The sequence below is a fragment of the Cetorhinus maximus genome, chromosome 30 (genome assembly GCF_964194155.1).
Source record: "Cetorhinus maximus chromosome 30, sCetMax3.hap1.1, whole genome shotgun sequence".
Taxonomy (NCBI): Eukaryota; Metazoa; Chordata; class Chondrichthyes; order Lamniformes; family Cetorhinidae; genus Cetorhinus; species Cetorhinus maximus.
In genome coordinates, this window is record NC_135908.1 from 6,337,945 (window position 1) to 6,349,796 (window position 11,852).

The window sequence follows — 11,852 nt, forward strand, 5'->3', positions numbered from 1 at the left end:
GTAAAGTGACCATAAAGCTGTTGGATTGTAAAAAAAAACCTGCCTAATTCCCTGATGTGCTTTAAGGAAGGAAATCTTGCCGTCCTTAGCTAGTTTGAGCCTGTGTGACTCCAGGTCCACAGCAAAGCCGACGTCGCTTAACTGCCTTCGGAAGTGGGCACTCAATTCTATCAAATCATTATTGAGCATCTCGTGTTAGGCCAAAGATGTCGGCCTTGTCTGTACATGCAAAGTAAAAACAAAAGCTCCTGATCGATCACCTGTCTCGGTGCTGAGCCTGTAGTTTGCATTTTAATCTAGTGATCTGTTGGATGAAGTTGTGTAGTTATGGACAGGAGGGTCCTCACACCCAAAGATTGGACCTTTGGATGGCTGAGGTCATAGGGTCTATGACACCGCGTTCCAGTTCGCACTTTCCTAAGAGGAGAGGAAGGAAGCGAGAGGGGAAAGGGAGCGGTTGCATCTCACCATCAGATTACAAAACCCAAGGAGTTAAAAACTCAATGCTGCTTGAAGCTTGCAAAATGGTGCAACTTGTTTAGGAAGAACATGAGGATGATTCCTTAAAAGGGTGAACGACACTGTGGCGCCCCTTTTGGTACACGTTATTTATTAAAAATAGTAACTGATCTGCAGGAAATGTGGTTTCTGAATCGATGCGTCTATAGAAATAAAATTTTCGGTGCTTGTTTAAGATGATCTCACCTTTGGTTCTGGGACCTGTGTCAATGGGGACATGTCACACAGTGTCACTGGCTTCATGTCAAGGAGCCTCACCCCAAATAACATCTGTCTCAAGTCTCACTCTCAGGAATGGTCACTCTCCCAGGAATGGCCCACTCTTGGGAATGGCCGCTCACTTGTGAATGTCCTACAGAGTGGCTCGTTGAGATCCCAGTTTCAATAATGCCACTCTGGCTGTTACCAAGTGAAGCTTGGGCTCTTCCCCAGAGCTAGAGGGAAAATAACCCAGTGGTCAACTTTATTTCTATATTAATAACAGGAACAGAAACTGACATTCAAAGCTATGTGACACCTGCCTCAGGCCAGAGCTATGAACGCAATGTCCAGCAGCACCTACCATTTCCAACAAGAGCAAATCTAATCATCTTTTGATATTGAACTGCATTACCTTCACTGAACCCCCCCACAATCAAGACCCTGGGGGTTACCATTGACAAGAAACTGAACTGGGACCAGCCATATAAACACTGTGGCTACAAGAGCAGGTCAGAGTTAGGAATCCTGCGGTAACTCACCTCCTGACTCCCCAAAGCCTGTCCACCATCTACAAGGCACAAGTCAGGAGTGTGATGGAATACTCTCCACTTGCCTGGATGGGTGCAGCTCCAACAACACTCTTCCTCCCTTCCACTCCCCTCCCTTCTTCACCTCCTCCTCCCTCAATTTTCCCCTCATATCCCTTCTCCCTTATCTTCCCTCTCCCATTACCCCCTCACTTCATCCTCTTCTTTTTTTTCCCCTCCCTTCTCCCCACCTCTTCCTCCCTCCTCATCTCCTTGCATCTCCCCCTCCCCCTCTCCCTTTAGCCCCTCTCGCTTTCCCCTGCTCCCCTCTATTTGGTTTCATTCTATATTGGCTAGTTTTGTATCAGGACAATTAAATCAGATTGCAGCAGAGTGACTGTCTGTTTATGAAAACAGGATTTAACAGCATAAACACAAGAAGTTCACAGACAATGGGTGGTTAGAAGCAGAAAAAAGCACTAATATTAAAAAGCCCTTGCGACTGTCTTAAGTGAAGCGTTAAAACTTGTCAACCATGGTTCAGTGATGGCTGCCTCAGCGCTGCCAAGCTTCCTAAACCCCAGCAGTGACAACTCTTCATAAGTCCCTTCACTGACTGTCAAACATTTTGGGCCACTCTGAGATTGGGAAGATTGCTTGCTATGAAAGTTACAGGAGGAATTTTAAACACGCTCAACCAATGCCCGATACGCATATATGATTATATGAGGCAAGACCCGGGAGATGCCAGGTCTCTTAAGCTCAGCACTGCCGTGTTTTGGGAAGGTTCGACAATGAAGCTCAGCACCAACCCCTGGATTAGGGAAAAAAAATCAACCAGTCAGGGTCCCTGCTTACAATAACTCTGACAGATTGCGGAGGGCAAGGGAGTGACCATGTTGGGGTAGGAATAGTCTGGGCATTGGATGGTTCTTCACCCCTGAGAGAGGAGTGAGCCCCTGGAATGTTGCTGCTGACCTGCCAACTCTCAACAACTCTTCAAAAGGGAGCTGGATCACTCTTCGACTGAGGCAGTGATGGCATCGTTTGGAAGGTGAGTGGATCTACCAAAAACACATGCACGGTCAGTGTGATGTCCTGGACCGGTTTGGATCTCCTGCGGGATCCGGAAGTTTTTTTTTAAAAAATCCCTTATTGGTCTTGGGGTTTTCCCCTCTTTGTTTTTTAAGCCTCTCCCAGGAGATCACGTGACTGCACAGGGCAGAGTCAGCACCTTCAGGAGAGATGGGGTGGAAAGCCCTTAATCGTATTTTTTAACCAACCAATCAGTTCTTTGCTTTCAGGGTTCTTATTGAAGATGCCTGGTAACAAGAGGGCCAGGCAAGTGAAGATGTGATGAGAATCACTGGACAACATCACAAACCCCTTCTATCAGGCGCTAACCAGGCTTCATAAATCTGGCCATTGGAGATAACTTGCATTTATATAGCACCAATAACATAGGATTGCATATGATATACAGCACAGAAACAAACTATTCGGCCCAACCATGCTGGTGTTTGTACTCCACTCCAGCCTCCAATCTTCCCACATCTAAATCTAGACAGAACCTTCCAAACACACGACAGCTACCATCTAGGACAAGGGCAGCAGACACATGGAAACACCACCACCTGGAAGTTCCCCCTCCAAGCCACACAATTTCCTGACTTGGAAATATATCGCCGTTCCTTCACTGTCGCTGGGTCAAAATCCTGGAACTCCCTCCCTAACAGCACTGTGGGTGTACCTACACCACAGGGACTGCAGCGGTTCAAGAAGGCAGCTCACCACCACCTTCTCAAGGGCAGTTAGGGATGGGCAATAAATGCTGGGCCCAGCCAGAGATGCCCACATACTGTAAATGAATTTTTTTAAAAACCCTCTACTCCCTTCTCCCTTATTTGCTTCTCCAACTTCCTCCTTAAGTGCATCCATTCTATTTGCTTTAACTGACCCCTGTGGTAGTGAGTTCCACATTCTCACCACTCTCTGGGTAAAGAAGTTTCTCCTGAATTCCCTGTTGGATTTCTTGGTGACTATCTTATATTGACGGCCTCTAGTTCTGCCCTTTCCCACAAGAGGGAACATCCTCTCCGTACCCACTCGATCAAAACATTTCCTCTTTCGAAAGACCTGTATTGGGTCACCCCTCCATCTTCTTTTGTCAAGAGAGAAGAGACCCAGCCTCTCGATCCTTACTCGATATGTACACCCATACATTTCTGGGATCATCCTTGTTTAACGTACAGTGTTGAATGTACTTAGACACTTCCCAGGAGTGTGTATCAAGCAGCGAGCCACATAAGGAGATCTTACAACAGGTGCAGCTGGGCCATAGACATAGGTTTCAAGGAGCATCTTAAAGGAGGGAGAGGCTTAAGGAGGTAATTATATAACATAATCATAATGCACAGAAGGTGCCCTATCATGTCCTTATTGCCTTTTTAAAAGAGCTATCCAACTAGGACCCCAGGACACTGAAATCTGTGTCAGCGATAATGAAGTGATTAAAATCTGCAAAGTGCAAGATTCATTAGTAGTTTTCTTCAAAAATAAAACCACATAAACACTGGAAGGAGAAAATTTCAGGGATGGGGCGAAGAACGATGAGAGTCGGACTAACTCGATTGCTTATCAAAAGAGCTGGCATAGATTCGATGGGCCGAATGGCTTTCTTCTGTGTTGCACTGTTCTATATATAAAAAAAAAACAAAATAAGCCTTTGGGAGTTGAGGAAAGAAAGTTAAAACAACAGAAAGCTCTCTCAGTAGTTTCATATGGACTTGGGTATAAATTCACAGCATTTTAATCCTTCATGACCTTTCCGGCATTATAAATGGGAGCTCCTGGAGACGGACTCCCTCCCTCGCTCCCTCCCATAGACTTCATTTTACAAAACTGTCAGTGTAGAGAAAGGTCAGGGATATTTCTCCTGCAGTCTGTTTATGATTAGATTTTTCTCCCGTTAAAATTTTGACAAAATGTTGCCATAAATGCTGATGACTGAAACCCATTGTGTTTGGGAGTTTGTACAGCTGCAGGCTGATCTCTCCGCGTTCATAATCTCTCCGCTAGCAACAACAGCAAATGAGTTTATTGTTGGTTTTTTATCCAATTTTCTCCTGAGTCCTGCTGGAGTTTCATCAGCAAATGCCCCATCTCCCCCTCTTCTCTCTGCAGTTTCCCCTCTCCACCTCACCCTCTCACCCCCTCACCCTATCCTCTCTCCCTCTCCTCCTCTACTCACTGCCCTCCCCCTCCCCTCTTCCCTCTATCCCTTCCATCCCCCCTTCCCACTTCCATTCCCCCCCCATCTTTCCTCTTCTCCCCCTCATCCCTCCCACTCAACCCTCACCCCGAACCCCCTCTTCCCTAACCCCTCCCCCACTCCCCTACCCCCTCCCCACTCTTCCCTAACCCCATCCGCTCCTCCCTACCCTCCCCTGTTCCCACTCCCTTCCCTCACCCCTCCCTCTTCCCTCCCCATGACCCATCTTCACTCCGCCCTTCTCTCCCCCCTCTTCCCTTCTCTTTTCCTTCCCTCTCCCCTCAACCTCTCCACTCCCCCCTCCACCTCTCCTCCCCAATCTCCACCCCTCCCTTTGCCCACTCTTCACCTCTCCCCTTTCCCTCCACCTCCCCTCCCCCATTGTCTGCTTCTCCCCCCCGTTCCCCGCCTCTCCCAACCCCCCGACCCCTCTGCCTCTTTCCTCCCCCCGTCTCTCCCCTCCCTCAACTCCGCCTCTCTCCTCCCCCCTCTCAGCCCCTCCCTTCCACCGTCCTCCCCCTCAGCCCCTCTGCCTCTCCCATAGCTCCGCCTCTCCCCTCCCTCCCGCCACCTCTCCCCTCCTCTCCCCTACCCCCTCCACTTCCCCTTGCCGCCTTCTGCCTCTCCCCTCCCCGCTTCTCCTCTTTCTCTCCGCCTATCCCCTTCCTCCTCCTCTCCCCTCCCCCTCCGCCTCTCATCTCCCTCCCTCTGCCTCTTCCCTCCCTCTCACCCCTCCCCCCCTCTGCCTCACCCCTCCTCACTCTCCCATTCCCCCCACTTCCCTCCGCCCTTTCTGTTCCCCCACTCACCTACCCCCCACTTCCCTCTCCTCCCCTCTCCCCTCCCCCCACTCTTCCCTCTCCCTGCCTCTCCCTGTCAGCCCCTCCCTCCACCTCTCCCCTCCAGTCCTCTCTGCCTCTCCCCTCCAGCTCCCCTCTCCCCTCCCCTGCCTCTCCCTTCCCCCCTCCCCCGCCTCTCCCTTCCCCCCTTCCCCGCCTCTCCCTTCCCCCTCCCCCTCCCTTCCCCCCTCCTCGCCTCTCCCCCCTCCTCGCCTCTCCCCCCTCCCCCACCTCTCCCCTCCCCGCCTCTCCCTTCTCCCCTCCCCCACCTCTCCCCTCCCCCGCCTCTCCCTTCCCCCCTCCCCTTGCCTCTCCCCTCCCCCTGCCTCTCCCCCCCTCCCTCCCTATCTGCCTCTCCCCTCCTCCATCTCCCATCCCCACACTCCCCTCCTCCCTCTCCCTTCCCCTCCTCCCACTACCCTCTCCCCTCCCATCTTTCCCCTCCCCGCCTCTCCCCCTCCCCCTTTATTTCCTCTCCCTTCGACCATCAAGTGACCATTTTCTCTGTATTAATCTATACAGTTACTGTGCAGTTTGACTGTAGGGAGCATCACAGCCAGATCGATTCCAACCTGGTCCAAATACACACACACACTTGCTCGTCCTTGTCCTTTCCCCATTTAGTTCTATCTTTACCCTGTTTTGTATTATAGCCCCTGATAGCCAGTTAGTGAAGGAAGAAGCCAAAGCCAGTTTTTACTTGAAATAGATTCATTCACAGAGTGAAACATTGCAGGTATATATATCCTGACTCCATTCTATGACTCTATCAGTAAGTATCTCTTTATATGTGCTGAAGAAACCATTCAATCAATGCCCCCACCGCTATGTACTTAACCTCAATTGATACGATTAATATTTTGTCCTGTCCCTTCCTCACCCCACCCTTGTTTTGTCCAGTTCTCCTCTATCCCAACCAATTCCCTCCCCACCCTGCCTGGCATTCTACCTGTCTCTCCTCTCCCATCCCATCCCTTCCCAATTCTCTCCTGTTCTACCCTCTGCATACGTACAGGAATTGAAAGCAGGAGATCTAGCTAAGTTTTTTCCTTTTCCTGACTGAGGGACACGGGGACAACAGCAGCTCCAGGGCTGAAACACTGCAGCTGGGACCGGCTGAGCTGAGAGAAATCCTTCAAGTTCATATTTCTATCCATCACTACACACACACTCGCACACTCACACGTGCACACACGCACACACACATTCATATACACAGACACAAACACACACACAAACACTCGCACACTCACATGTGCACACACACACACAAACACTCGCACACTCACACGTGCGCACACACACACACATTCACATACACACACACAAACACTCGCACACTCACACGTGCGCACACACACACACACACTCGCACACTCACACGTGCACAAACACACACATTCACATACACAGACACAGACACACACACAAGCGTGTGTACATGCGCACACACAAACACGTGCACACACAAACATATACATGTGCACACGCACACACACGTGCACGCACAAACACGCACACAAACTTATATGCACACACATGCGCACACAAATGCTCGCACACACAGACACACACATACATACACAAACATCTACACATGCACGTGCACACACAAACTCGTGTGAACACACACAAGTACAAGCGCACAAAATACGCGTATGTGCACACACAAACACACATGCATGCACGTAGTGACAAATGCACACACACACACACTTGCATACACGTGCACGCACACATGCATGCACATGCACATTGACACAAACACATGCACACACGCACACATGCACACACGCACACACACACCTGTTCAGGCTCTTACAGGACTATTAAAGATTGTGGCAGGATTAGCACATTGAAACACCTTGGAAAGATGATACATAAATGCAAATTGTTGTTGGAAACTCCATTGTCTCGCAAAACAAAATAGTTGTGCCTGTTTTATTCCAGCATTTATCTGCACTGAATCAAGTTAAAACGCAATTAGCTTGATTTACAGGTAAGAATTGAGGAGGAATTTTGAAAGATATAAAATATCCTATACACATGACCAGACACTTGAGTGCTTATCTTTCATATTTTCAGCAATAGGACCCAGTTCTCATGTTGTCCCCTGTGTTGACACTGGGGTTGTGAGAACTGACAATGTTAAAATAGGAAGTCCTGCTCAAAGAACAAAAATAAAAGTAAAGAACTGCGGATGCTGGAAATCCAAAACAAAAACAGAAACAAAATACCTGGAAAAACTCAGCAGGTCTGGCAGCATCGGTGGAGAGGAACACAGTTGACGTTTCGAGTCCTCATGACCCTTCAACAGAACTAAGTAAAACTAGAAAAGGGGTGAAATATATTTCACCCTTTTTCTATTTTTACTTAGTTCTGTTGAAGTGTCATGATTCACCCCTTTTCTATTTTATTTCACCCCTTTTCTATTTTTACTTAGTTCTGTTGAAGGGTCATGAGGACTCGAAACGTCAACTGTGCTCCTCTCCACCGATGCTGCCAGACCTGCTGAGTTTTTCCAGGTATTTTTGTTTTTGTTTTTGTTCTGTTGAAAGAACACTTCCATTCTCCATAGTCCTCTGTCCACAGGCTAGTGGCCTTATATAAATAATGTACAAGCTCTGTTGAGCAATTGGTCTCCAATGTCACACAGCTGAATCTATTGCCAGTGGCTGCTAGCTGCTATTAACTTGCCTCTTCAGAAAAGAATGCGGCCCCTCAGCTAGAACAAACACAGCCCCCAGCTGTCTGGCATCAACGATCATTTCACAGCTCTCCAGTTACAAGAGTATCCATTTGCCTGCCATGTTGCCTGGGGCAGACTGCAGTTAGACTAGCCATTATTTTTCACATATCTAGTTCGGCTTTCTGAAGGCTACACACACACACAAAAACAAAAGCCAACACACACAGAGGCTTAACTGCACCCGCAAGCAAACCTGCACACACACTCACTGTGTCTCACACACACAGACACACACACACACAAATGCAAACCCACACTCACACACACTTACCCACTTGCACACAGACAGACACAATTATGTACACACACACACACACATGCACCCACACATGCAGAGGCACAAATGCAGACACGTGCAGGCACACACCAACGCACATGGGGACATGCACCAGCACACACACATGCACACACATGCATACACAGATGCAAATGCAGACATGCTGAAGCTCTCATACAGTCTATGTATTCTCCTAATATTTATTTCTCAATAGTATTGTGCTGAAACTTCCTGTGTAAATATCAAGACCAGACATTTGGAGCTACCTAACGAGAGCTCCTCAGAGTGCTGGTCGGTGCAGGCTTCACCCAGTATCTGTACATGCCGGAAGTTCATTCCCTTATCTGTGTTGGAATGTTGGGGTCAGTTAGGATGTGTTGATTTCAAGCAGGCCTTTGAGAAGACAATGGGCGAGAGAGTTTCTGCTCCACGCCTCTCAGGTGTGCACTGGCGGAGAGCAGGGTCATCTTTAGTTACCAACTGGTTAAACAGCTCATCGAGTTTCACTATCCAGGCTAAAATATGAAGAATAACCTCCTGGGCGAGGGACGTGAGATCAGTGTCAGGATCCCTCCAGTCTCACTAACCCTTTAGTTTTAATCCTGACACCAATTTTAGTAAACAGCCAAATCGGAAACTGGGCTCCTGAGTTTACAATTGCAGTTGTCGACTTGATAAAAGAATTGTCTCATTTATTATGCACCCCCCATCCTTTTAAGGGAATAATAACCTGGATGTGTTGACAATTTATAATTTTGTTTGATGCGTAGTTCTGCTTTGTAAACAACTTAAGCTAATCTGAAGAAAATGTCTGACAAATTCAGTTTGAACAATGTACAGACTGATTCACCGACCCCCTGTAAATATTGATGCAACTTCACGGCCTGTAGATATTGGCCACTGTGGGGAGTCCTGTAAATACTGACACACACACACAAACGACTACAAAATTGACACAACATGGGGGACCCATAATGCTCAGGGTCCTGTGCTCCTGGAGACTACCTGTCTTAAGTGCAACTGAAGGAGATGATTAGCATCCTGTGACGTTCCGATTACTCCCTGACGCACAGATACTCAGCGACTATTCTAGTCACTTAAACGACAGTGCGTCTTCAAAGGAACAAAAAGGCCTGCATTTGTATAGCTCCTTTCACGGCCACTTTGGGACGTCCCAAAGCGTTTTACAGCCAGTGAGGTGCTTTTGCCGTGTGTTCACTATTGTAATGTAGGAAACGTGCCAACCAATTTGCACACAGCAAGCTCCGACAAACAGCAATGTGATAATGGCCAGATCATCTGGTTTTTTTTGTGTGATGTTGATTGAGGGGTGAAGATCGGCCAAGACGCCAGGGAGACCTCCCCTGCTCTTCTTCGAAATAGTGGCCTTAGGATCTTTCTTCACCCATGTGAGAGGGTAGAGTGGGGCCTCGGTTTAAAGTCTCATCTGAAAGGTGGCACCTCGGACAGTGCAGCACTCCCTCAGTACCGTAAAGGAGTGCCAGTCTTGATTTTTCAGTCTTAGTGGTTTTGTTACAACTGAGTGGCTCACTAGATCATTTCAAAAGACAGGTGGAGTCAACCACATTGCTGTGGGTCTGCAGTCACATGTAGGCCAGACCAGGTAAGGATGGCAGATTTCCTTCCCTAAAGGACATTATTGAACCAGATGGGTAGTTTCAGAGCTCTCGTTACTGAGACTAGCTTTCAATTCCAGATTTATTTGATTAAGTCATTTTAAATTTTCAAACTGTGACCGTGGGATCTGACCTCACAGGCCTAGATGATTAACCCAGGCTTCTGGGTTACTAGTCTAGCAACATAATCACTCTACTACCATACTCATAAAAGCAAGCCATGACAGGTTTTTATTCATGTGTAGATGGTTAAAGGGTGATCTCATTGAGATGTTTAAGATGTTTAAATTATCCAGTAGGGTAGATGGAGCAAAATCCTGGCCGGGGAGGCCAGAACAAGGTGTGTCATCTTAAAAATTAGAGCTAGATTACTCAGAAGTGAGGTCAGGAAGCCTCACGCAATAGTTGAGACTGGGGGGCAAGTGCAAAGTTCCAAAACGGAGGTTTCTATAAGGCAAGGGTGTTATGGGACATAGAATTAAGGCAGGTAGATGGAGCCAAGCAATGTCTTCATTTCAAAATTCTCATCCTTGTTTCCAAATCCCTCCACGGCCTTCCCCTTCCCTCTCCCTGTAATCTCCTCCAACCCCACAACCCTCCCTGATATCTGCGCTCCTCTAATCCTGGCCTCTTGTGCATTCCCAATGATAATCGCTCCACCATTGGTGGCCGTGGCTTCAGCTGTCTAAGCCCCAAGCTCTGGAGCTCCCTCCCTAACCCTGTCCACGTCTCTCCTTTCAGACACTTCTTAAATCCGACCTCTTTGGCCAAGCTTTTGGTCACCTGACCTAATATCTCCTTATGCGTCTCGGTGCCATATTTGTTTTCTAATGTTCCTGTGGAGCATCTTGGGACGTTTCATGATGTCAAAGGTGCTGCAGACGTGGTTATTGAAGTTGAGATGCAGATCAGCCATGGGTGGATTAAATGGTGGAACAGACTCATGGGGCTAAATGGCCTCCTCCTGTTCCTATGTTCCTCTAGTTTCTCCCCACATAGACATTCTGAGATTAGACAGTGAGTCTTCACAGCCACATTCAGCCGAGCCCTTACCTGACACTTAGACACTGCCCTTTCCAGCAAGTGGCACTGACCGTGTGCATCAGTTTGAACCAGGCCTGAAGCCCTGTGATTGTCATCAGTTGATCCAACAAATTGACAGCAGACCTGTAACATCATTTGATATTGTCAAGATTGGCCTCTCAAAGGCTGGAGACGGTAGGCGCAAATTGGAAGACTCGAGGGGTGTGAGGACCTTCATGGCTCTGAAGTTGTGATGGCACCGTTTGATCTCGGCAAACTGAGCATTTGAGGTGAATGATTAGGCAGCGCTCCCTCAACTGGAGGCTCAGCCTTGGCTCAGGGGTAGCACTCTGGCCTGAGTCAGAAGGTTCTGGGGTCAAGCCTGCCTCCAGGACTTAAGCACATAAAGCAGAACGACATTTCTAGTGCAGGACTGAGGAAGTGCTGCACTGTTGGAGGCGCTTTCTCTCAGAGTTGACGTAAAACCAAGTCCAACCATGTCCGCCCCTTAGGTGGATGCAAAAGATCAATGGCGCTATTTTGAAGGACGGCAGGGAAGTTGTCCCTGCGTCCTTGCCAATATTTATTTCTTCATCAACACAAACCGATCAACAAGTTGTGGTTACTGTTTACAGGATCTCACTGTGTTGCTGCGTTGCCACATGAATAACAATGGCAGAAGAACGAGGGAAATGGAACTAATTGGATGGCTCTTCCGAGGAGCTGATACAGGCAGGTTCAGCCTGCCGTGCTGCAGGATTCCCTGACAAACCTCCCAAATAATTCCTGAACTGAGATATTCTGCGCAC